The 26,300-nt window shown below is 44.0% G+C and overlaps 1 protein-coding gene across 16 annotated transcripts in view; it reads left to right on the top strand.

Moving 5' to 3' along the window:
* Positions 1–26,300, top strand: part of LOC134733710 (uncharacterized) — a 193,665-nt gene that overhangs the window by 16,278 nt on the left and 151,087 nt on the right. The gene's annotated exons all lie outside the window — the stretch shown is intronic.

Here is a 26,300-nt window from a genome sequence, read left to right on the forward strand (position 1 = left end):
GGTTGGATTTCCCAGAAGCTGACTTGGAGGGAAGGAGTGGACAGCAAGTAGTTCACTTGAAGGATGATCCCAGGAAGCACTGGCAAGGGAATGGAGGCCTTCAGGGAAGGAAAGGAAACCTAGATAGGGGACGTCAATCAGAAGATTACCACTGTGGGCAACTGGGGCTCAATCCCACTGGGAACCTGTGAGAAATAGTATAGAGCTTCCCTGACCTATAATATGGTAGCCACTAGCCACTTGCGACCCCTGAGCATTTGAAATGTAGCTAGTAAGAATTGAGTTGCGCTCCAAATGTAAAATACACATTGGATTTCTAACAGTATATAAATATATACTGTTATATATATATAACAGTATATATATATATAGTGTATATATATACATTATATATATATAGTAAAACATCTTATTGATTATTTTTTATATTGATTACCACATTACCACATTGATATAATATTTTAGGTAGACAAGGTTCAACAAATGTATTAATATTAAAATTAATTTCACCTGTTTCATTTTGCTTTTTAAAACTGTGGCTACTAGAAAATGTGAAATTACATATGTGACTCTCAGCATATTCCTATTGGACAGAGCTGGTATAGAACATGCCTCAGAACTGTCCCGCCCTGGTACATATCCCAAGATCCAGGTTCCCCACTCAACTCTGCAGCAGGATGTCCACAGTTCAGCCCAGACTCTGCTGAACCAAGCCAAGTCCAGCTACTTTTCCTGCTCTCTCCTCCATGTGAGGTCCACCTGTCTGTCCTGTAGCCCGGCAAGAAATCATGTGAATGAGAACACACAACTCCACAATAACAAGGCTTATATACAGGCGCAGTACCTGATCTTATATATGAAGTGGGTTAATGTTTTAAACAATTCACTCTGTGTTCTTACCCACCCCCCAGCCTGCACACCTCTTCCAGCTTTGTGCTCTCTGATTTTCTTCACTTGCGCTCTAATGATCTTCCTGCCAGCCCAGAAAACTAGATAGGAGTTATCATTGCTTTAGGGGAAGGATGTCGCTCTTGAAGCAGAGAATTAGCCAAATTTATAGTGTTTAAGTTCAAAAGTCACCAGTGCGGGTATAAGACAGAAACAGCCTGCTGCATAACTGCAAAATTGCAAAGAAATCTTTGCTCTCCAGACTAAAGAGTCCACAGGCTGGGGGATAGGGAGATGGTAAGGACCCCAAGGGCAGAAGGAGAGATAGTTGTCCTCTATGGACTGTAGCCCATCAGCTCCATACTCCTGGAGACCCCCACTGGTCCTGAGGACCTAGACTAGATGTCCCATTTGCTTGTGGTGAACATTGCTCATGGCCTGCAGTCACAGTGATGACTAGCAAGGCCCAAAGACAACCACCTGTTCCCTAGGGCTTTGTTCAGTCCTCTGCCCCTCACACACCATGTGAAAAGTCCCTGCTTCCAACGGTCCAGGGCACTTAGAAGCCTCAGGATTGAAGACTTGGTCTCCTAGAGGGTCTTCATGGAATAGTACCCGGGCAAGATGGGACCAGACAGAACTGGCCCCAAACCTCTCAATAAATCAAGGCAGTGGTGGACACACTGGGTTACATATTCTCATATTCTTCGGGTAGGGATATGTCTCCAAAGGAGACGTCATCTTTGGAAATGTGTCTCTGCCCATAGTTAAACCAATTTCTTATTTTAATGTGCAGAGCCACATCTCTCTTTGAAGCCACATTATTTTATGCCCCTCTTCCTCCCATCTCTGTTCCAGTCCATCAACAGGATTCCCTCAACAGTGGAACAGTTTCTTTTTTTTTTTTTTGAGACGGAGTCAAGCTCTGTCACCCAGCCTGGAGTGCAGTGGCGTGATCTCGGCTCACTGCAAGCTCCGCCTCCCGGGTTCACACCGTTTTCCTGCCTCAGCCTCCCCAGTAGCTGGGACTACAGGCGCCCACCACCACACCTGGCTCATTTTTTGTATTTTTAGTAGAGATGGGGTTTCACCGTGTTAGCCAGGATGGTCTCGATCTCCTGACCTCATGATCCGCCCGCCTTGGCCTCCCAAAGGAACAGTTTCTTAAACATAAATTCGGTTGAAAATTACCAAGTATTAAAAAAAACAGGGCATGATCTCACCTAGTGTCACCTTATAACACACACACCTGGGCTATAAAGCCAGAAAACCAATGGAATGAGTCAGAAATAGTCATCACAGGAGGCATAAGGCTGCTTGAGCTGGCTTCATAATTACCCACAGAGAGGTGTGTTTGGGTTGCATTCAGAATATACTCTATCTTGTTTTGTTGAAGTGCTTGGACTTAAGTGGATACATTCCAAGAGTTTTCTCAGGCCTTGACATTGATGAAAGAGGAAGATGGAAAGCTGCCAACAGGATTTCTGCAGCATTTGGCATCCTTAGGCCAATGTAGACATTAAAACATAGCTCTGTCATTGACCCACGTCCTCTATTTTAGCTTCCCTAACACTGGAAACAAGTGTTTAATGCCCTTAGTGACCCAGCAAATATTTCAGAGGGCAGCCTCTTATATTTTATGCTTCAACTGCCAGGTGATTGTGGGCTAATGACAGAAAAGACAAATGGAAAACATCTGGACATTTAAAGGGCAATGACAATAAACTGCTTCTCAGATATTGGAGTCTGAGCATACCACCTGTTGACTAAGGTAAAGATGGTAAATGTTTTTGGGGTGATCCCCAACCACATACCCCTTTTTCTGAACCCTGTACCAGCTGCCACACCTATATGGTGTGACCCTCTTCCCTTCATAGTTGAGTGAACAAGATGTAGACACTGGACCCAAGCTGGACTCACCAGGTTTTCCCCTGTGGAATTGGGAAATGGGCCTCTGAGGTTCTTGAGCAGCATGTTTGGCTGCTGTGCACAGATCTGCAGTGAGAGAGCAGGAAATGGATGCACAGAGGAGAGATGAGGACAGTGCAGCTGGCAGAGCAGCAGCGCGGCAGCCCCGGCCCCTGGCTGGCCAAGTCTGGCTCTCTCCTGAGGTCTTGTAGTGCCACATGTTTCCAGGTGCCATGACATATCAACAGTAGCCCTCACCTCTGCTTAAATACCTGTGGGTGTCTGTGAAACCTATGTTCCCTGCCATCCTTTAAGAGGCTCAGGCTATATGGTGAACACAGGTGGTGTGGCTGGAACCATTTCTAGAAGGGCGCTGCACCTGAGCATCACCACATTCCTGACGGTGTTCTTTTGCATCTTGAACTGTTCTCCCAGTAAAGATGTCTTCTGGGCCCTGAAGTCCATATTAAACAGCCAGGTGGACATGTCATCAAAGGACAGAAGAACAGCTTCTTTTTTGTCTGTGGTGGTCTACATTTTAAAGTGTCAATTCAAGTGGGCAAAAGGGAGATGAGAGACTGCCTACCTTTCTCTCTTTCTCTGTTTATTCATTCAGTGGACTTTCTTTTTTTTTTTTTTGAGATGGAGTTTTGCTCTTGTTGCCCAGGCTGGAGTGCAATGGTGTGATCTCGGCTCACCACAACCTCTACCTCCCGGGTTCAAGCAATTCTCCTGCCTCAGCCTCCCAAGTAGCTGGGATTACAGGCATGCACCACCATGACCAGCTAATTTTGTATTTTTAGTAGAGACAAGGTTTCTCCATGTTGGTCAGGCTGGTCTCGAACTCCTTACCTCAGGTGATCCACCTGCCTCAGCCTCCCAAAGTGCTGGGATTATAGGCATTTTTTTTTTTTTTTTTGTGGAGACTGAGTTTCACTCTTGTTGCCCAGGCTGCAGTGCAATGGCATGATCTTGGCTCACTGCAACCTCCGCCTCCTGGATTCAAGTGATTCTCCTGCTTCAGCCTCCCAAGTAGCTGGGATTACAGGCACCCAACACCATGCCCGGCTAATTTTGTATTTTTAGTAGAGATGGGGTTTCACCATGTTGGTCAGGCTCGTCTCAAACTCCTGTCCTCAGGTGATCCACTGGCCTCGGTCTCCCAAAGTGCTGGGATTACAGGAGTGAGCCACTGCGCCCAGCCTCAGTTGACTCTCGTTAGGCACTTACCATGTGCTGGGCACTACTTAAGATCCTAAAGCTATTGTACCTCGTGGAGCTTACATCATAGTGGAGTCAGGCAATAAATAAACACACAGTTAAATAATTTCAGATCACAAACAGCTATGAAGTAAATAAAACAGGAAAGTAAAATAGAGAGTGACTCTGTGGTGGCTCCTTTAAGAAGGATGTCAGGAAAGGACATTCTGAGGGGGTGGTGCTGAATGGACATAGGAATGAGAGAGAGAGGAGGAGCCGGCCACAGGGAAACATGTAGGAGCAGCTTTCTAGAGGGAGTGCCAGCATATTCAAGGGTGCTGGGACCTCTCCCTCTTCTGGCCTCTCTTGCTTCTTTCTTTTCCTTTACATTTTCTCAAATATTAACTGAGCTGGCACTAAGAGTCAGGAGCTAACTGAAATGGATCAAAAGAAGAATAGAACAGAGGCCTTTTTTTCTCTTTTCTTTTTTTGAGATGAGGGCCCCACTATGTTGCCAAGGCTGGTTTTGAACGCCTGGCCTCAAGTGATTGGCTTCTTGAGTAGCTCGGATTATAGGCACGAGCCATCATAACTGGCAAGGACAGAGCTTTTGCCTTGGAGAAATTCACAGAGCAGGGAAGGAGAAAGAGAAACAAGTCATTAAAATATAGATGGTTGCACTTAGTAGAAGGAAGCATAAAGTGTTATTGGGAAGACCATGGAAGCATAGACTGCCTGCCGGGTTCTCCTACACACCTGAGCAGCAGCTGGGTCCTCAAAGGAGAAGGCTGACTCTGAAGAATCAGAAAGCTCCATTTCTTTCCAGTGTAATGCTCTCTACCTTAGGAGCCTTCGAAAATTCTGCAGAGTGGGGAGGTTCTTTGACCAATCCAGCAAAGCACACACACCAAACACTAATGGGAAAATGGATAAGGTGTAAGGAAGGGATCCAGTTTCAGCTTTCTACATATGGCTAGCCAGTTTTCCCAGCACCATTTATTAAATAGGGAATCCTTTCCCCATTTCTTGTTTTTGTCAGGTTTGTCAAAGATCAGATAGTTGTAGATATGCGGCATCATTTCTGAGGGCTCTGTTCTGATCCATTGATCTATGTCTCTGTTGTGGTACCAGTACCATGCTGTTTTGGTTACTGTAGCCTTGTAGTATAGTTTAAAGTCAGGTAGCGTGATGCCTCCAGCTTTGTTCTTTTGGCTTAGGATTGACTTGGCGATGCGGGCTCTTTTTTGGTTCCATATGAACTTTAAAGTAGTTTTTTCCAATTCTGTGAAGAAAGTCATTGGTAGCTTGATGGGGATGGCATTGAATCTATAAATTACCTTGGGCAGTATGGCCATTTTCACGATATTGATTCTTCCAACCCATGAGCATGGAATGTTCTTCCATTTGTTTGTATCCTCTTTTATTTCATTGAGCAGTGGTTTGTAGTTCTCCTTGAAGAGGTCCTTCACATCCCTTGTAAGTTGGATTCCTAGGTATTTTATTCTCTTTGAAGCAATTGTGAATGGGAGTTCACTCATGATTTGGCTCTCTGTTTGTCTGTTATTGGTGTACAAGAATGCTTGTGATTTTTGTACATTGATTTTGTATCCTGAGACTTTGCTGAAGTTGCTAATCAAAACCACAGTGAGATACCATCTCACACCAGTTAGAATGGCCATCATTAAAAAATCAGGAAACAACAGGTGCTGGAGAGGATGTGGAGAAATAGGAACACTTTTACACTGTTGGTGGGACTGTAAACTAGTTCAACCATTGTGGAAGTCAGTGTGGCGATTCCTCAGGGATCTAGAACTAGAAATACCATTTGACCCAGCCATCCCATTACTGGGTATATACCCAAAGGACTATAAATCATGCTGCTATAAAGACACATGCACATGTATGTTTCTTGCGGCACTATTCACAATAGCAAAGACTTGGAACCAACTCAAATGTCCAACAACAATAGACTGGATTAAGAAAATGTGGCACATATACACCATGGAATACTATGCAGCCATAAAAAATGATGAGTTCATGTCCTTTGTAGGGACATGGATGAAACTGGAAAACATCATTCTCAGTAAACTATCACAAGGACAAAAAACCAAACACTGCATGTTCTCACTCATAGGTGGGAATTGAACAATGAGAACTCATGGACACAGGAAGGGGAACATCACACTCCGGGGACTGTTGTGGGGTGGGGGTAGGGGGGAGGGACAGCATTAGGAGATATACCTAATGCTAAATGACGAGTTAATGAGTGCAGCAAAACAACATGGCACATGGATACATATGTAACAAACCTGCACATTGTGCACATGTACCCTAAAACCTAAAGTATAATAAAAAAATAAAAAAAATAAAAAAATGGGAAAATGGAAAACTGGAATTGATTCAAGTCACTGAGAAAACAGGAAAGGTGGCTTTTAGTTGCAGGACCAGGATGCAGACATAAAATACACACGCACACGCACACACACTCCCAGAGGACTGAAGGCAAAAGGAGGAGTTGGCAGTCATCCCTGGAAATGTGTAATCCAAGAACGAAAGTTTACAGAAAAGGAAGAAGCCTTACCCAGGGTCACAGTGAACCCCTGGGGATTTATGTAAGTGACTTAGGGTTTAAAGCGAAACTGTGTGTTGACTTAATGGTATGACTCATTTAAATGGAACGGACTTTTAAAAACACACACACGAGGATTAGGTTTTCCATTTATTGTTGTTGTGGGGCCATGTGATACTTAATGACACTGAGGTCCAAAGATATGGAAGCTGCCAACAGAATGCGTCTGTGTATGAACAAAAGAGAAGCAGGTTGCATCCCTTAAACAGTTGAAAAGGAAATGCTAGGCTCAAGCCACAATACTCTGTGGGCCGTCAGACTAGAGCGGGTGGTGAGTGGGTGCTGGATGCTAGGTAAACGGAAGAAGTGACTGCAGTGGTGGGAGGTGTGAATGCCAGCACATAGCTTTGGTTTGTGGTAAACACCAGACAGGGCATGGAAGAGCGTGTTTTAGTTATTCTGTCAGAATAGCATAGATTAGAGGGTGACCAGATGTTCCTCTTGAGGGACCTTGTCACTCTATAAACATTTTGCCCTGAGAAGACTTTGTGAGAGAGGAACAGTCCTTGGCTAGCACTGGTCCCTGTCAGAGTTCCTTCTGTACCTGGTGAATTTGGGAGGAAAACTGGGAGCGTGGCTGAAAACCTTATGTCCTCCTCCTGGGAGCACTCATCTGCTGTGAGCACAGGCTCTGCTCAGCTCCTCTAGGCAGGCTCTGGCCAGGGTGGAAGCTTTCCCTGGCCCAGCACTCCCACGAAAGAGTTGCACCTAAAACTCAGGTTCCATTTGCCAAGAGATACAAGCTGGGCCTTCCAACCTAAACTTTATCAATGGTGAATGTGGTATTTTGGCCTCTAACCACTTGGTCTTTTATCTTATTCCTCAATAGGTTCAGAAATCAGGGTGGGAAGTGAAACCCTATTACTGAGACTCCAACAGGGTCCTGGGGAGCACCTGAAAGGGTCTTCCAGAGTTGTTGAAATTGAGGTTCAGCCAGAGGCCAATCTGGAGAGACAAGTCTTATATGTCAGGACAAAGGAAACACGTATGGTTTCTGATACAATCCCCACACCAAAATTACAAGGGCAGACACACTGAGTGCCAGGTGTTAATTCGTAGTTGAGCCACTTCTCACCTGTGCAGATCTAGGCAGCATGCTCCAGGAGGAGGGTCACTGCTCGGGAGAGTCATGTCTCTATCCCAGTCATGCAGGGATGCCAGCTAGGTTCTCAAAACACCACTGATTGCCTTAGGGACTGGAATGCGCACAGCAGCCAGAACCAAAACCCCCCAAATAAACCAACCCAGCACTTTAACTGATGGTATCTAACACATAGTTAATAGTTCTTGTTCTGAAAAATGAAACAATAAAGCATAACTTTCTATATAGCATTTTAGAGTTAAAGCACTTTTAGACACATCTGCTTTCACCTACGTCACAACCTCAGAGTGTTACTATGATTTCCATTTACATGAAAGGATGAAAAGAGGAAAAAGGATGGGAAGGAATAGAGGGGGATAGAGAGAGGAAGGCAGGAAGTGAGTTACATCTGTGGGGGCAGATGTCTGGGACCACCATGTGCAGCTGTGTATCACAAGTATATGTACTGCAAAATCATCTACGGTGGTCTCAGAGATATCTGCCAGGTCAGAAAGAGCATAGCATTGTCAGATTATTGCCTTTCATATCTCTAACTACATCAAATTCCAAAACAACTTATGCTACCAAGTGAGGCAACAATTCTGCCACTCAGCAAAGTCACATTGTCCAGGTCTCATGTCCAGGTTTTGGGTCCTAAGTGTCTTGCTGTGCCAGGACTGAGGTCTTTCCTAGGGTTTTCTGGGGCAGGCATGACCACAGTGGAAGAAGAGATCTATTTCTGGAGCACTCCCAATGTACCACACCTGCACAGAATAGAAGCACGCATGTTATCCTCTGCAGTTCTCTTCATGACCCGTGTGGTAGGTCTATGCTAGCCTCATTTTATAAATAAAGAATTTGAGCCTCAAAGAGGCCTAACTTTCCTACCCAATCCAACTCTGGGGTCAAATGGCCTCTGAAATCTTTAGAAGGAAAAGGACAAACATTAAGATGAATTAAAGGACTTGGTGGATGGTTGCAGTGGCTCACACCTGCAATCTCAGCAATTTGGGAGGTTGAGGTGAGAGGATTCCTTGAGGCCAGGAGTTCGAGACCAGCCTGGGCAATGTAGGAGGATACTGTCTATACAGAAAAAAAATTCACTGGGTGTGGTGGCATGTGCCTCTAGTCTCAGCTACTCAGAAGGCTGAGGTGGGAAGATCACTTGAGCCCAGGAGATTGAGACTGCAGGGAGCTGTAATCGCTCCACTGCACTCCAGGCTGGGTGACACAGCAAGACCTTATCTCTCTATAAAAAAAGAAAAAGGTAAAAAAGAAAGGAGTGAGCATCAAGAAAGGTGAATACTTACTGAAGACAAGGATGAAAGAGTGCTCCTGAGAAAAAGCCACCAAGAGAGGAGTGTCATCCGGGCTGGGAACCCAAAGCAAGCAATCACCCAGATCCTGAGAATGGGATCATTTTTTGCTTTTGTTGTAGTATGGGAAGTGTCCAGTTTTCACAGAATGCAGAATAAAATTACACTAATATATGAGTGTGGTATTTTCTGAGGCAGATTAACTGAGATAAATCACTTTTTAATGTATCTAAACCTCTACTTTTTACCTTGGGAATTAAAAAAATACACAGAACCAGAAAAATATAACGGAACCCCATGTGCCAATTATTTGCCTCAACAGTGATCAGCATTTGCCACTCTCACATCATGTGTCTCTCCACATGTTTTTTTCCTCGATTATTTTAAACAAATCCCTGTTATCATATCACTTTTACTATAAATGCTTCACTATATATTTCTATGAGAAAAAGATGTTTTTAATATAATCATAACGCCATGATCACACTAACGCAAATAACAATAATTTCTTAGTATCATTCAATATCCTGTCTATATTAAAATTTGCTATAAATGTCTTTTTATAATTGGTTTGTTTGAATCAAGAACCAGACAAGGCTTGCACGTTGCATTTGATGGTTATGTCATGTGGAACTTTCCACCTATACCCATTGAATATTTATTGGCCATTGCTAAAACCATTGACCCAAGACAATCTGGGGTCAAGGGGCTGTGACCTACTCAAGCTAACCAGAATACTACACTGGAGAATCAGACACCTGCAGAGGTTAAGAGGGATGATCAATAGAAAATGATGGATTGTTAAAAATCTAAATATTGCACCCAAACTACATACCAACCACAAATGGAAAGATAGTTAGGTTTACAGTGGAGAACTCAGCAGACACCAGCTTAACCAAGTGATGAATGTAAACATCTCCAGTAATGACACATCAACATTATGAACACTTTGATGTGATGAGAAGAACACAATATCAATTTTGTGATGTTCTTGCCAAAAATGCATAGCATGATTCCAATCATAAGAAAACATTCTACAAAATGAAGAGACTATCTACAAAAGAATTGACCAGTACTCTTCGAGGGTATCAAGTTCATGAAAGACTGAAGAACTGTTCCAGACTGGAGTGGATGAGAAGACATGACAACTAAATGTAATGTGGGGTCCTGGTTAGGATTCTGGAACAGAAAAAGGACATTAGCAGAAAAAGTGGTGGGATTCAAATAAGGCCTGTGGTGTAGTCAATAATACTGTATCAATGTTAGCTTCTCATTCTTGATCATTATCCTATGGTCATGTAAGATGTTATCACTAGTGGAACGTGATGAGGGATATAGATAACTTTTGTCAGGGACGTGTTCTTTTAATATGCATTCTGGTTTTTGCAAATATAAGGTCAACCACAAATAAGCAGCTCCTCCAGCAAGAACTAAATCCATATTTTCTTTAAACAACCAGTGAGGGTTTTAGTTCATCTTTCCTCATTGCTGGCTGTCCTGAGGGGTGGATCATGATCACTTTCTCCTGATACCACACATGGCCCCACATCATGCTTGTGGTCACCGTCATCATTCTCATACACACTGGTTTTCTGATAAAAAGCTTTCAGACCCAGTTCCCTAATAGGCAGGGTTTCCTAGGTATTTTACTTCCCATTCCTACCCCTTCTATCACTCCTCTCCCAACCCCCAGGCACAGGGCTGGTTCCCTTGCCCTCCAGTCTTTCCCCTTCCCGGGTCCGCAGGTCACTCACTGCCCAGTTCCAGTCTGCCCAAGGTCAAGGAAGGTTTGGGAGACAACAACCATTGCACTCCAAATGGCAGTGGTTAGTATAAGCACCTGTGTCCAGGCTCTGACCGGGAAAGCCTTCTGATTTGATCTCTGCATCCACTTTCCAGCCAAGCAGCATGTGCAGGGGTTTGCAGCAGCCTGGACTCTGAATTGTGCCACCTCAGAGTAAGGGCAGCCCCACTCATCCTTCAGCAGATGGGAAGGAGGGGAGTGGAGGCCTAAGGGGCAAGGTTGGTTTGTAGCTGAGGACAATTCTGGCAGGGGGAAATCCATTTTCATTCCAACCCTGGATTGTGGTATTACTGTGTCTCTGCTTCCATCTTCGAGTAGCTCCTAGTTGTTGCATCCTGGCTGTGCTCCCCATGGCCTACCCACTCTTTGAGGTGGAGGCTAGGAGGTAGGCAGAGGCTGTGATTGTGAGAAAAGCCTGGGACAGTACATAAGCTCATTCAGGATGAGGAGAGAGACTATAATCTTTTCTCAATAAAGTTTTGTTGAGTGAATGAATGAGTGGTGAAAGAAGGCAGTTCCATTTAGTCAGTCTTCCTAAATCAGTTTTTCCAAATCCATGGGCTTTTTGAAGTACTCAAACTCCCTGTTTGCTACAGTTTGGGAAGTGGCCCAGGGATGCCGAGAGAGAGAGAGAGAGAGAGAGAGAGAGGTCTGTTTTTTAAAGAGCCTTTGCAGTCCCTGGGTTTTCAGAGAGATGTTCCATGAAGAAACTGGCCAAGCAGGGCCAACCCTTGTCTTTCCTTTAGAGTGTCTAACTCTTGGTGTTTGCTGCCAGAACTGTTGTTGTTTTGGAGACCTCAAAATGTACAATTCTTATTATTCATTCAGTCAATATTCAAATCAATATTTATTGAGCTCCTTCTGTGTGCCAGGCCACGTGATGGTGAGCAAGCCAGGATACAATGGTGAGAAAGCTGGGTCTTGTTTTTCCCAGGAATGAGCTGTCCCATGGTTGCACACTGGATCTTCGGCCGGATCAAGTTCAGGCCAATCCTCTGCATTGGCCTGAACTTGATCCCAGCAATCTGGGGAGGGATGAGGGAGGGTCTCTCTGCCCTTTCTCATGGGAGTAGCTCACCTCCCCTTGCACCTCAGCCTAGAAATTGCATCTGCCTCAGAATTTTATGTTTTTTCCCTTGAAACCCTGAAAACCAGTCCCATGTCCCCTCAGAGAAGCCCTCAAGATATCTCTGGATTTGGTAACATGTGTCTGGGATTCTAGCCAGAGTATTCTCATTCTTGGACTTGGATTTTAAACTCATTTTGGACAATTGGCAAATGAGCATGTGTTATGCTGCTTTAATGCAAAGAGCAAACAATGTCAATGTTTATAAAATCCTAAAGGAAAAACTCCAAGATATGTGAGCATCCCAGGGTGAGGGGAACTGGGAAGCCTGGTTCCTTGTGGTTTCGCCAACCCCATGGGATTGCCTTTGTCTTCCTGGCTGAAGCTGCTTTACCAGGACCAGGTCTGGGTTTCTGCATATTGGAAGGTAGGAAATGAGAGGAAGGGCATGTGGCTTCTGTTTTAAGGATGTGTCCTATAAACTGTTCATGTCATTTCCATTCACATCTCATTGGCTAGAACTTACTCCTGTGACTATAAATTAGCTTTAAGGGAGGCTGGGAAATGTAGTCTTCAGCTGAGCGGCCATGTGCATGGTAAAATTTGAAGAACCTATTACTAAAAGGAAGAAGGGGAGAATGGATATAGCTGGACAATGACCAGTTTCGATCACGCACTCCTTTAGCCCCTTTTCACATGGCCCAGATTGTTGTGTCCTTACATTATTGGCCTTCAGACCTCATACCTCATTCCCATGTTCCCTGACCTGGTGGCTCTCTGTGGAGTCCTAGACCTGGGCTACTTTGGATTGTTCCTTTTTTTTCCCTCTCCCTCTAACTCCTTGTAAGTAACTTGCTTAGGGAGGGGCCCTTCTGAGGGGAGGGGGTTTCACCAAAAGAGAAATAAGATGTTGACAGCCAAGGCCAGACCCACTTACTCTATAGATCTGTGCAGACCCCCTCTTTACTTCAGCTAGGTGTGGACGAATAAAACCATGCATGGTGACGCTGCTGAGACACTTCAGGTCTCATGGTCAGGAGGGACAGCATCTGTGGATGAGCACTTAAGGGAGGGTCTAAGTATAAGCTGGCATCTCTGCCCACCAGGAACCATGATTTCATCTTCCTCATCTTCTTCCTCTTCCTGCTTCACTTCCTCACCTGCAGCCCCTCCAATATCACTGTAATCATTACAACTGTTAGAACTGTACCGTTGAGCACCACCAGGGCCAGACATCCCGCATGCATCTTCTGTTTTTAGCCCCCACTCCAATCCCAGGAGGTAGGTATTATTGTCTCTATCTTTTGAGAAACTGAAGCACAGAATGGTAAGGACCTACTTCATACTGTTGTTGTAAAGATTAAATGGGATAATTCACATAAAACATCTGGCTCAATGCCTGGCAAACAGAAAGTACTCAATAACTATATTAGCCTTTATTGTTGTAACAGAGAAGAAAACCAAGGTTTAGAGAGGAATGGAGATTTGCCAGTGTTGGCTCCAGAATTCACATAGATGAGGGGTTTATGGTGGTGATGGGGTGGTGGGGGCACTGCTCAGAGAATTGCCTTGATGCTGTGTTTGCATAAAAAGCACACATATTGACTTAAGATTGTGATAAAAAATACCCAAAAATTCTCATATGGTTTACTTTACATAAGTGTGAGGACTGTCCGTCACGATGATGATGATTATCATCACTTGGGACAGCTTGGGAACTCATGGAGGTCACAGCTGTTTAACATCCCTCCAAGCTTCCCTTTGGTGCTACCACAGTAATAGGCCAAGCAAGTAAATGACAGAGCCAGGACTTGAGAGCAGCTCTGATTGAGAGCAGCTCTGATTCTAGGTCCCACATCTTCATTGCTACCCAGTACGGTCTCTGTGAGCTGGCAGAAAACTTGGCTAACCAGAGGTTTTCTTTTCCCTCCCACCTGAGGAGCTGGGGGTTGCTGTGCTCCCCAAGCTTCTGCGAAAGCTCTGTACCTACCTAACAGCTTCTCTTCACTCGCCTGTGACTCTCCCTGGGGCCTTCGTTATTTTATTTTATTTTATTCTGAGACGGAATCTCGCTCTGTCGCCCAGGCTGGAGTGCAGTGGCACGATCTTGGCTCACTGCAACGTCTGCCTTCAGGGTTCAAGCGATTCCCCTACCTCAGCCTCCCAAGTAGCTGGGACTACAGGCACGCACCACCATGCCTGGCTAATTTTTTGTATTTTAGTAGACACGGGGTTTCACCATGCTGGCCAGGCTGGTCTTGCCCTTCTGACCATGTGATCTGCCCGCCTCAGCCTCCCAAAGTGCTGGGATTACAGGCATGAGCTACCGCGCCTGGCCCATTGTTAATATTTTTACAAGCAAAACTGAGGCACAGAAATCCAAAAGGTAGATTTCTCTTTCTTGCATTTTCTGAGCAGCAGAGACTTTTTAGTAGGTAAGTACAATGAAGTCGAGCCAGATCTCTTCACTCTCCTCCAGATTGTTCTGGAAACCTGTCTCCCAGCATTAGGGCAGCTCTCCAGTCAGCCCAGCAGGCTTGCTAGGTGTGACAGAGTCCACCTAATCAGAACTTTTTTTTTTTCTTGTTTTTACCTCCAGTAGGAAGAAATCAGAACTTTCATCCTCCCCTGGAAGGGCCCAAGGTGCTGTCATAGTCTCCTGACACACAGCACTAATTGTATTTCCTGGCTTTCCCCCAAGGAGTCCTGTTGGTTTTGACAGTTTCTGGACAACTGTAGTGACAGGCAGCGAGGTTGGAATTTTACAAAGGTTTCTCAAATCTGTTTGAAGAGAATATCAGGATACCAGTTTGTAAAAGCCTGTCTCTGATCCTGACCACAGGTAAGAGTAACTCTCAGTTAGCTCCAAATGAGAATCTGAGCCTGCTCCATCTCTGGGGAGACAGCTAGCTGGCTTCATTCTCTCTCATTGATGGGTCTATTCATCCCTGGGTCACCAGATATTTACTGAGCACCAACTATGTGTCAAACATCATACTTGGCACTAGGGATGCAGTAACCTACTTGGCCCCTAACTCAAGGAGCTCACTGTCCTCTATAAAGGACATAGATGTATAATGAGACAACTATTATATGGCTTGGCACAATCTTGGCTCACTGCAACCTCTGCCTCCCGGATTCAAGTGACCCTCCTGCCTCAGCCTCCCAACTAACTGAGATTACAAGTGTGCACCACCATGGCCGGCTAATTTCTGCATTTTTAGTAGAGACAGGGTTTCGCCATGTTGCCAGGCTGGTCTCGAACTCCTGACCTCAAGTGATCCACCTGCCTTGGCCTCCCAAAGTGCTGAGATTACAGGCATGAACCACTGTGCCTGGCCTATATTTTCTTTATATTGGACCCAGGTATGTGCATTTGTTGATATGTCCATTTTTGCAATTTTAAAACATCCTGAGCACTTACCATTTCCTGTGTTAGTTCTTGTGCTAGATACCGGGATCTTGTGCTAGAAAAGGCTGTTTCTGCCCTCAGCCTCTGCTGTCTAGTGGGAGAGCAGCCTGGCACAAGCAACCAGAAGGCAGCGTGGCCGACAGGTGCTGCTGCTGCCAAATGGGAGGGTAATTGCATGTGTGCACTTGACTGGGCCACGGGGTGCCCAGATACTTGATTAAGGGGATTTCTGTGTGTGTCTGTGAGGGTATTTCTGGTTAAGATCACCTGTGAATGAGTGGACTGAGGAAAACAGAGCCCTCCCACTCCCAGTGTGCGTGGACTTTATTGTCTGTTGAAGGCCTGAATTAGACTGAGAGGCTGAGTAAGGATAGATTTTCTTTCTCTGCCTGGCTGCCTTTGGGCTGAGACATTGGTCTTCCTCTGCATTCAGATTTGAACTGGAACTTACACCATCATCTCTCCTGGATCTGCAGTGTGTTGATGGCAGAGCTGGAACTTGTCAGCCTCTATAATCCCATGAGCCAATTCCTTATAGTAAGTCATATATATTGCATATATAGTAATTCATATATATGAGATGTATATTTTTTCTATTGGTTCCGGTTCTGTTTCTCTGGAGAACTCAGAGTAATACACTAAGCAATGGTGGGAGTCCATGGGAGCCTTGAAATGTCTTGCGAATGGAACAAGAGTGCACTTGCAAATTCTTTACGCATTTGAAGCCTAGACTAGGGCAGTGAGGACTGAGTGAGACTGCAGAAGGGTCTAGCCGGCCTCCTCCCCTCCCCTCTCCGCTCTCCTCTGTCCTCTGCTTCCCTCCCTTCCTTTCTCCTTCCCTCCTCTCCCCTCCCTTCCCCTCGCTTCCCTTCCCTTGTCCTCCCCTCCCCGTTGCCCTTCCTCCCTTTCTTCTCCCTTTCTGTCCCCCTGCCTTCCATGCCTACTGCAGGCTCTCATTATTCTTAGACTCTCTTTTCCCCTGAAACACTTGCTACCAGGTAAGGGTCAGATGAACGTATTTCACACTAAGATATAAACAATTAATTAGAGTGTTGCTATCCATACCTCAACCCTAGAGCTTGGTGATTTTTTTTTTTTTTTCCAAAAAGGGAACAATCCCTTAGCTAAAGAGCCGCTGCTCCAGGGGAGGAAACGTAGGCTTGGGCCCAGAGATAGGTGGCAGCAGGGGTTTCTGGCCACGAAGCCTTCAGGCCCTCCCAGGTCCCAGCGTGTGTGGATCTTAAAACATCCCCTACTAAGGGCTTTGATTCCAATTTTGGTTTCAGCTAAGGTGGGAGAGGCCACGCCTCAGGATCTGCCTAGGCCAGGACTGGGAATGGGTCTCCCAGGTGACTCCGCGGGCCCATAGGCAGGCAGGTCCTGGGAAGACGCCCTTTACTCATTAAGGAGATCCCAGGCGTCCAAAGCCCACCAGGGGGCAGCGGCGGCATTCTTAGCCCCACTTCGCGCTCAAAGGCCGGCTGAGAAAACGCGAGTGACCACCTGAGGGCGCTGTTACTCCACAATTTGTCTGCAAAAGCTAATGTCGGCAAACATGGATATTCGGATTTCCTTCGTTTTTGAGGCTAAATCAAAAGATACCTCTGGGGAAGAGGGGCAACATGCACTGTCGGATCGGCATTCATATGGAAAAGCAGAGGTAGGAAACATTTTACACATTTTGAAAATACTTTGATATGCCGTAATTTTGAAACTGTCGTAGGGCGCCTGTTTTTCAATGGGCGGTATAGAGTAATGCTGCCAAACACAGAGTTTGAACCCCAGTACCACACCCACTAGCGGTGTGACTTTTCCTGGTGACTGAGTGTCTCTGGGCCTCAGTTTTGCATAGGGGACTTGTTCCGCCCTTCCTTATCCTAGGTGTAAATACCGCGTTGGTGTTGCACTCATAGGCTCACCTGGCCAAGGACCAGCTGCTGTCTATACTACTCTCGAACTTGCCACTTGGAGGATATTTCATTCTCATCCCCTTTAGCTTCACAATGCTATTCACCCCAGTTCAGAAGGGCAGAGCAATGGCCAAAATGTAAGGCTGGGGTTGGGACTGTGAGAGGAAAGGAACAATTGCCAGTTAGCAAATTATTATAGTGGCCACGTGGGCTCCAGGGCTGACATAATGAGGAGCTTGGTACGTGTGGTAATTACACACACTTGAGTTGAGTCTTAGGAAAACATATAAAAGAAACGTTGTTTTCTTTTTTTCTAAAGGCTATGAAGGTAAGAAGCATTCCATAAGCAATTATTATGCAGCACTATTTCAAGCGTTGGGCTCTGTCAATGAGTTTTAACTACTAAAGAAAAGGAATTCTAATTGAGGGCGAAGGTAGTTTTAGGAATGGCAGCTTCCGAGTTTTGTACTGACAGGTGCTGGTGAAAAGCTGATTAATCCCATTCAATACTATAATAGGCTACATTTGTATAGCACTGCATAGAGTACCAAGTACTTTTATATAAATCCTCTCATTTGATGTTCCCAACCACCCTTTGAGATATGAAGAGGACAAAGAGAATTATTGCTGTCATTTTAAAAACCAGCTTTATTGAGATATAATTCATACACCAAACACTTCACCCATTTAAAATGTGCAATTCAATGATTTTATGCATGTTCACAGATATATGCAAGCATCACCACGTCAATTTTCATCACCACAAAAAGAACCCTTTACCCTTTAGTTATCACTCCCTTATCCTCCCTCTCCTCCCTCCTTGCAGCCTCCCCTCCAAAGCAATCCCTATTCTATTTTCTGTCTCTACAGATTTACTTATCCTGGACATTTCATATAATGTGTGGTCTTTTGTGACTGGCTTCTTTCACTTAGTGTAATGTTTTCAAGGTTTATTCATGTTGAAGCATGTTCAGTACTTCATTCCTTTTTACACCTGAATAATATCCCGTTGTATGGATATTTTTGTTCATCTGTTCATCAGTTGGCATCCATTTCATTTATCCGTTCATTAGTTGGTATACATGGGTTGTTTGCACCCTTTGGTTATTTTAAATAATTGCTGTAAACATTCATGTACAAGCCTTTGTGGGGGCATATGCTTTCATTTCTCTTAGGTATATTCCAGGGAGTGGAATTGCTGGATCATATGGTAACTCAATGTGTAGGTGTTTGACGAACTGCCAGAGTGTTTTCCACAGTGGCTGCATTTGACATTCTCATTAGGAGGGTATGATTTCTCCACCTCCTTACCAATGTTTGCTATTACCTGACTTTGATTCTAGCCATTTTAATGGGTATGACGTGATATCTCATTGTGATTTTGATGTGCACATCCCTGATGACTGATGATGTCAAACATCTTTTTCATGTGGCTGTTGGCCATTTGTATATCTTCTTTAGAGAAATGTCTCTGATCCTTTGCCTATTTTCAAACGGTCTTTTCTATTATCAAGCTGTAAGAGTTCTTTATGTATTTTAGATAGAAGTCCCTTATCAGATATATAATTTGCAAATGTTTTCTCTGGTTCAGTGGGTTATCTTTTCAGTTTTTTGTTTTTTAAGAGATGGGGTCTCACTTTGTCACCCAGGCTGGAGTGCAATGGTGAGATCATAGCTCACTGCAGCCACGAACTCCTGGGCTCAAGGGATCCTCCTGCCTCACCCTCCCGAGGCTGAGACTACAGGTGTGCGCTACCATGCCTGTCTTTCCCTTTCTTGATAGTGTCTTTTGAAGCACAAGTTTTAAATTTTGATGTTGTTCAATTTAGTTTTTCTTTTGTTGCTTGTGCTTTTGGTGTCATATGTAAGTGCCAATTCTGAGGTTATGAAAATTTATCACTAAGTTTTCTTCTGAGTTTTATATTTTAGCTCTTATATTTAGGTCTTTGATTCATTTTGAGTTACTTTTTGTATATAGTGTGAAGAAAGGATCCAACTTCATTCATTCTTTTGCTGGATATGTGGGTATCCAGTTGTCCCAGCAGCAGTTGAGAAGACTGTCCTTTCCCCTCTGAGTAGCCGTGGTGCCCTTGTTGAAAATCAGTTGACCATAGAGACATGGACTTATTTCTGGACTTTCAATTCTATTCATCTGTATGTTTATCTTTACACCAGTTCTGCATTGTCTTGATTACTGTTGCTTTTAAAGTTTTGAAATTGGGATGTGCGAGTCCCCCAAGCTTATTCTTCTTTTCAATATTGTTTTGGCTATTTGAGGCCCCTTATAATTCCATGTGAAATTTAGAATCAGCCTGTCAGTTTCTACAAAGATGCCAGCTGGGATTCTAATTAGGCTTGCATTTAATCTGTTTATCAACTTGAGGAGTGTTGTCATCCTAACAATATTAAGTCTTCTAATACATGAACATAAGCAGTTTTTCCATCTATTTAGATATTTAACTTCTTTCAACAATGTTTTGTAATTATCAGAGAATAAGTTTTGGACTTTTACTAAATTTATTGCTAAGTGTTTTATTCTTTCGGATGCAATTATAAATGGAATTGTTTTCTTAATCTTATTTTTGGATTTGTTCACTGCAAATGTGTAGAAACACAATTTTTAATATATTGATCTTTTATCCTAAAATCTGACTGAATTTTTTTTTTTTTTTTTTTTTTTTTTTTTTGAGATGGGGTCTCACTCTGTCACCCAGATTGGAGTGCAGTGGTGTGATCTCGGCTCACTGCAACCTCTGCCTCCTGGGCTCAAGCCATCCTCCCACCTCAGTCCCCCAGATAGCTTGGAACACAGGCATGCGCCATCATGCCAGGCTAATTTTTTGTATTTTTAGTAGAGACGGGGTTTCACCATGTTGCCCAGACTGCCCTCGAAACCTGAGCTCAGACGATCTGCTCACCTCGGCCTCCCAAAGTGCTGGGATTACAGGCGTGAGCCACCGTGCCCAGCCTCATTTATTAATTTTAATACATTTTTCGTGGATTTCTTAGGATTTTCCATATAGACAAGCATGTTAAATAGAGATAGTTTTACCTCTTCCTCTCTGATCTGGATGCCTACAATTTAGCCTTTACCTCCAAGGAATCTACCAATTTCCTCTCAATTGCCTTTCACCACGACCACAACTGTTTTTGAGAGCACACTTAGACTTGAACTTCACACTCTGTTGCAAATGAAGTCAGTTCTCTAGGGAGGGATTCAGAGCTCTCCCTTCCCCAGCCTGATTGTCCCCCTGGGGAAAATCTCTGAGCCATCCTCTGCGGGGTTGAGGGCAGGGAAAATGTGGTTCACTTCTCTCTGAATGACAACCTTGTTTTTGTTTCTCAGTGCCAGGTAGAGAGGAGGCAACAGACTCAGGTCTTTTTGGTTTGCTTCTCTGGGTTAGAACTCCTGCCCCATGAGCCAAGGCAAGGACATTCAGGCTCCCTATATCATATTGGTACCATGCTCTGTGGCACCAATATGTGGTACCAATAGCGGACAGCGGAGCCTCTGTCCCCTGAGAGTTGGGGCTTGGAGGAAGAAAAGAGACCCTCCGGGCAACACTCACCCAGAACTTAGTCTCAGCATTAGGCCATGAGTGGGAATGGCAGGATAAGCAACGCTGACATCTTTTGTCTCCCCAGGAAGACTGACTTTCAATTAGGATCTGTGGGGAAAAGGAGCCTTGTATTCTTAGCTCTGCCCTAAGGTGTGGAGCTTCTGCCTCATTGAGCTGTGAGCAGGGAGGAAGGGTGTGGGTCTTGGGTCAAATATCACTGATTCACCGATCTTACCAAATTTTAATAGATTTTCTTGAATAAATGTTTATTCATTTGCTATATACATTTATGACCATTTCCAGAGACTTTAAATATTTATTTTTATTATTATACTTTAAGTTCTGGGGTACATGTGCAGAATGTGCAGGTTTGTTACATAGGTATACCTGTGCCATGGTGGTTTGCTGCACCCATCAACCGGTCATCTACATTAGGTCTTTCTCCTAATGCTGTCCTTCCCCTCACCCCCCGACCTAACAGGCCCTGGTATGTGATGTTCCCCTCCCTGTGTCCATGTGTTTTCATTGTTCAACTTCCACTTATGAGTGAGAACATGTGGTGTTTGGTTTTCTGTTTTTGTGTTAGTTTGTTGAGAATGATGGTTTCCAGCTTCATCCATGTCCCTGCAAAGGACATGAATTCATCCTGTTTTATGGCCGCATAGTATTCCATGGTGTGTATGTGCCACATTTTCTTTATCTAGTTTATCATTGATGGGCATTTGTGTTGGTTCAAAGTCTTTGCTATTGTGAATAGTGCTGCAATAAACATATGTGTGCCTGTGTCTTTATAGTAGAATGATTTATAATCCTTTGGGTATATACCCAGTAATAGGATTGCTGGGTCAAATGGTATTTTTAGTTCTAGATCCTTGAGGAATTGCCAGTTTCACTTGGGAGTGAATCCATAGAGCTCCTCATGCTACCATATTGAAGTTGTAACCCTTACTACTGTCATTTAGTAGATGCTGTGATTTGAATATGTTCCCCAAAGGTTCAAGCATTGGAAACTTAATCATTAAAACAACAGTGTTGGGAAGTGAGGCCTAAGAAGTGATTGGGCCATGAGGGTGGTGCCTTCACAAATGCATTAATGTCATTGTCATGGGAGTGGGTTAGTTATCATGCGAGTGGGTAGTTATAAGGTGAGCCTGATCCCTAGTGCCTCTGTCTTGTGCACTTGCTTCCGCCTTCCACCATGGGATGAACCTTGTTAGATGCTGGTGCCATGCTCTAGGACTTCCCAGTTCCAGAACCATGAGCCAAATAAACTTCTATTGTTTATCATTTACCCAGTGTGTGGTATTCTGTTATAGCCACAGAAAATGAACTAAAACACTAGATGAGGGCAATGTTCATCTATTTGGGAGACTAGGGGTAGTAGAGGGGAAACGAAAGTCACCTAGAATCAGAATGTAGTACAAAGGCCTACTAAAAGATTCCAGGGTGGGAAAGGAATACCTTGGTATGGGTGTTAAGTATATCAGATGTTACTGGATAGAAGGACCACTCCTGCACATGGTCCTTCAAACGCTACTTGAACACCCCAGGAAAGGGGAATTCACTACCATTAGTTTAGACTGTCTATTATCCCCATAAGCAGTATGACCAAGTAAAACCAAAATAGCTGTGCCTGCCAAGATGAGCAGGATGTACAAACAAAAGGGAAACAGAAAAGAGGTACTTCAGCATCCTAAACAACTTTGTTACCAGAAGGTCATGGGCATGCTACAAAAAGGCAAGTAGCTGTTTTGGGATACCAGGTGCCCAAGAGACTGCTCTAATTTTAGAAATAACACAGCGCTTACTAAAGAGGTCCAGGACTCATGGGTCTGGAATGCAACGTTCTTTCACCCTCAGGCCGTGCATACTCATGTTCTGGTGTTGATTCTGCTCCAATTATTTTCTGATATTGAGGGAGGGAGGACCAGACCACAGAACTGGCATGTGCCTAAGAAATCTGCCAAGAGTTATTAAATGATAACTTAAATAGTAAATTATTTAAATTTACAGAGAGTTGTAAATTTACAGAGTTGATGATGGCCACTGTCTGATAGGCTAAGAGCTCATTTTCACAGTGGTCTTGTGCTGATATCCTCTGACTCTCCAGATCCATCCTCTGCCCTTCTCTGCCAGTTCTCTGCCCTAGAAGGCTGACCTCCTAGGCCGGGGGCATCCCCTGAGCCCCCAACTGCATCTTGCGGTTGTGTTCAGCCAATGGGGAGCACCAGCAGATCAGAGTGAGGAGAGAAAGAGGTTAAGGTACTTCTTCTCTGTGGCTGGGTCTGTGGCTCTGCCTTCTCTGTCCTATATTTTGCAGCACAATTTTCTGTTCCTGTCCTGCTGGGCCTAGGAGTGCTGCTGACATCTGTGTTCCGGGTGTCTTACCACCCCTTGTTTTTACCCTTAACACTCATACTTCTGAAACAGACCTTCATTAAGGTAATCTCTTTATTTGAACCAAGTGGGAATGAATTCTATTTCCTAACAGACTCCTTGATACTGTTATATCTTGCCCTGCTAACAACATTCTTTCTGTCTCTCCCAATTATTGTCAAGCCTGGAAAGAAGCAAACCCCATGTTACTGTCTTAGCATTAACTCTAGGGGACCTCATACCCTCATCCGGGTCCCCTGTAAACAAAATGATGACTTTGCTCACATCCTTCCCTGGAATTTTAAGCCTCTGTGGCCCTGTGAATCAGTATTTATTCCACTAGCTCCTTTTACACAGCTAGACTGTTGCTTGGAATCAGAACTTGTTTGGTTCCTGAGCTTTTCCTGCATCAATGTGAAATACGCAGTCTTTGTACCGTGGTGGGATAGAGGCACATTCAACCTATAGCATATAGGATCCTAGTTTAATTTTGAATGGTCATCCTCTGAGTTCTTACCTCAGAGCCCTAGCTAATAAATAAGCTTTCTTGTCCATGAGCAGGAACTTAAAGTTCCTGCTTTTAAAGTGAGAAATGGGGAGATGTCAAAGGGCAGAAAGTTTCCGTTTTCAAGATAGACAAATGCTGGAGATCAAATGTATTGCAATGTGACTATAGTTAACAATACTCTATTGCATACTTGAAATTTGCTAAAAGTAAAGATTTTAAGTATTTGTTATCACCAAAAAAAAAAAAAGAAAAAAAGAAAGAAAGTGATAACTCTGTTAGGTGATGGCTATGTTAATTGATTCGATTGTGATTATTTCACAATGTCTATCTAAGCATCAAGTTGTACACCTTAAATATATACCACTTTTATTTGTCAGTTAGACTTCAATAAAGTTGGGGCAGCAAGCTACCTCCTTAGGCCTGCGTTAACTCACTCAAGCTCTTTCTCAGTATTCATAGCCAAATGGCTAAACTTTCCATTTATAAATAGAGGGGGCCTCCCAAGAACTAGAGACCCATCATTGCTTTTAGGCATTCATGTCACACGCCAGCTCAGGCAATATTTTACCAAGTTCATATTTGTTTGAATCTTTTATTTGTTTATAGTGACAGTAATATATTTGGCACTTACCCATCCTCCTAAAAGCCTGATAACCCCAGTTATCTTGTGCTATAACTGGCCTAGCTTTCACTAACTTAGAAATGAGGGTTTGGAGGGGGAAGGGAGATGGGGAACATTCCGATTAGCCAACAGTTTCCTAATGCAAGTATGTCTGTGGCACAGCAATGTCAGCTACCAGGGAAACCTGTGAATTCACCACGGAAGCTGTCAGGCCAGCTTAGAGGCATCCATGATGAAAATCCCGAGTTATTTCTGGACTAAGTGATTGATGTTTCAAGTAGAAGATGACATTTTGATGGGATCTAAGCTTGCTGTGATTGGAGTTAATAAGGATAATGATGATGATAATGATATTTACATTATCTCTTTCATCCAAAGAACCCTTCAGTTCTTTTATCGCATTTGCCTTGAAAATGTCCCTTCGGAGTTCAGAGGGCAAGGTGTTATTAATCTGTTCTTCAGGAAAGAAAATATAAAGAGACTTAATTGCCAGGCTTTCAGGCTCCATTTCGGTGGTAAGAAGAGATATTTAAATAACAAATTAAACTTGGAGAAATTAGGCTTGGCGAAACACCAGTCTTTCTCAGTTCCCAGTCATCCTATATAATGCTGCCAGATCAAGCTCCAATAATATCACTTCTTGACTGAAAAGTCTTCAGGGGATCCTGGCAGAGTGCCAAATTCAGTCCAAATATCCTAACTCAGCAGGCAAGGCCCTCAATGTTCCAACCAATGTTGTCTCACCATGCTCTTATACTTACCCTGTGTTTCAGCCAAATAAATCTGCTTGCTTGCCCCATGGCCTGCTCTAAGCACCCCATTCTCCTTTAATAATGTTCATTCCCCTTGCCCTAACTTGTTCAAAGTCAGTCTTCCCTGTTGCATGTACATTCCAGGAGGGTAGGGACTGTCACCACTGTATCCTCAGGGCCTAGCAGAGTTAACTGGCACATAACAGGGGCTCAAATACTTGCTTCTGAAGTTAACATGATGCTCTCCCACCTCCATGCCTTTGCTTCTGCGGCTCCCTCAGCCTAGACAGCCTGTAGTCCCATCTCAACCTATTGAAGCCAGAGCTGTCCTTCCAAGCCCAGATTAAACCCCAATTCCTATGTCTGGTCTCCCTGACTTGGGAACAGACATGGCATTGTTCTTTTGTAGTTCGTACATTCTGCTGTATCATAATCATTTGTGTAATTGTGTAGTCATCCTTCCCTGCCTCTCCCAAACCATCAGCTCTTGAAAGATAGGAGCTGTACTCCAGAGCCTGGCAGAGTATGGCCACTTGTTAAATATGTGCTCACTTGTCTAAAATCGTTGATGACCAGCATTCTTCAGTCAGCAAAATTCCCACTTCCAGAATCTGTAGCTTGCCACGAGAGGGTATTTTTCTGTTTCGTCTCCCCTTATTCTTTCAGAGGTGGGGAGGAAGGTCAGTCAGGGAACCCCTGCCAACTCTTCCTTTAAGAAGTATCTCCCTTTCTCCTCTGGGAGGAGCAGTATATCTGGTACTGAGGTGGAGGGCTCCATTTCCGACTGGGACCCACAGCAGGTTTGCAAGGTGGCATTTGGTATTTTTTAGCATCACTGCCAGTGACAATCTAAATAATGCAGAAATAATCAATGCAACATCAACTGAGAAGGTGTGATTAAATCAATGACATCCCCAAGGAATTTTAGAACTGGTCTTTGCATCTGATGAGCATTCGCACAGACCATTCAGTTATGATAAAAATATGCCACATGAACTAGCTCTGGGACTGGGTGAAAGCTTAGAAGCGGCACAATTTTGATAGATGAAGACCCCTGGCTAATAGCAATGTGGGCATATTGACTATCTGTGACTTAACACTATATAATTTGGAATGAGCTGCTTGAATAACCGTGTTGTAGAATATTCAGGGCTGTTAAAACTGATGATGTAGATCTACATTTGTTGAGATGGAAAGCGGCCAACAATATTGCTAAGTCGAAGGAAGCAGACTACAGAACAGCATGATTATGTAAAATTATTGCATAT

This window comes from Symphalangus syndactylus, chromosome 12 (genome assembly GCF_028878055.3).
Source record: "Symphalangus syndactylus isolate Jambi chromosome 12, NHGRI_mSymSyn1-v2.1_pri, whole genome shotgun sequence".
NCBI classification, from domain to species: domain Eukaryota; kingdom Metazoa; phylum Chordata; class Mammalia; order Primates; family Hylobatidae; genus Symphalangus; species Symphalangus syndactylus.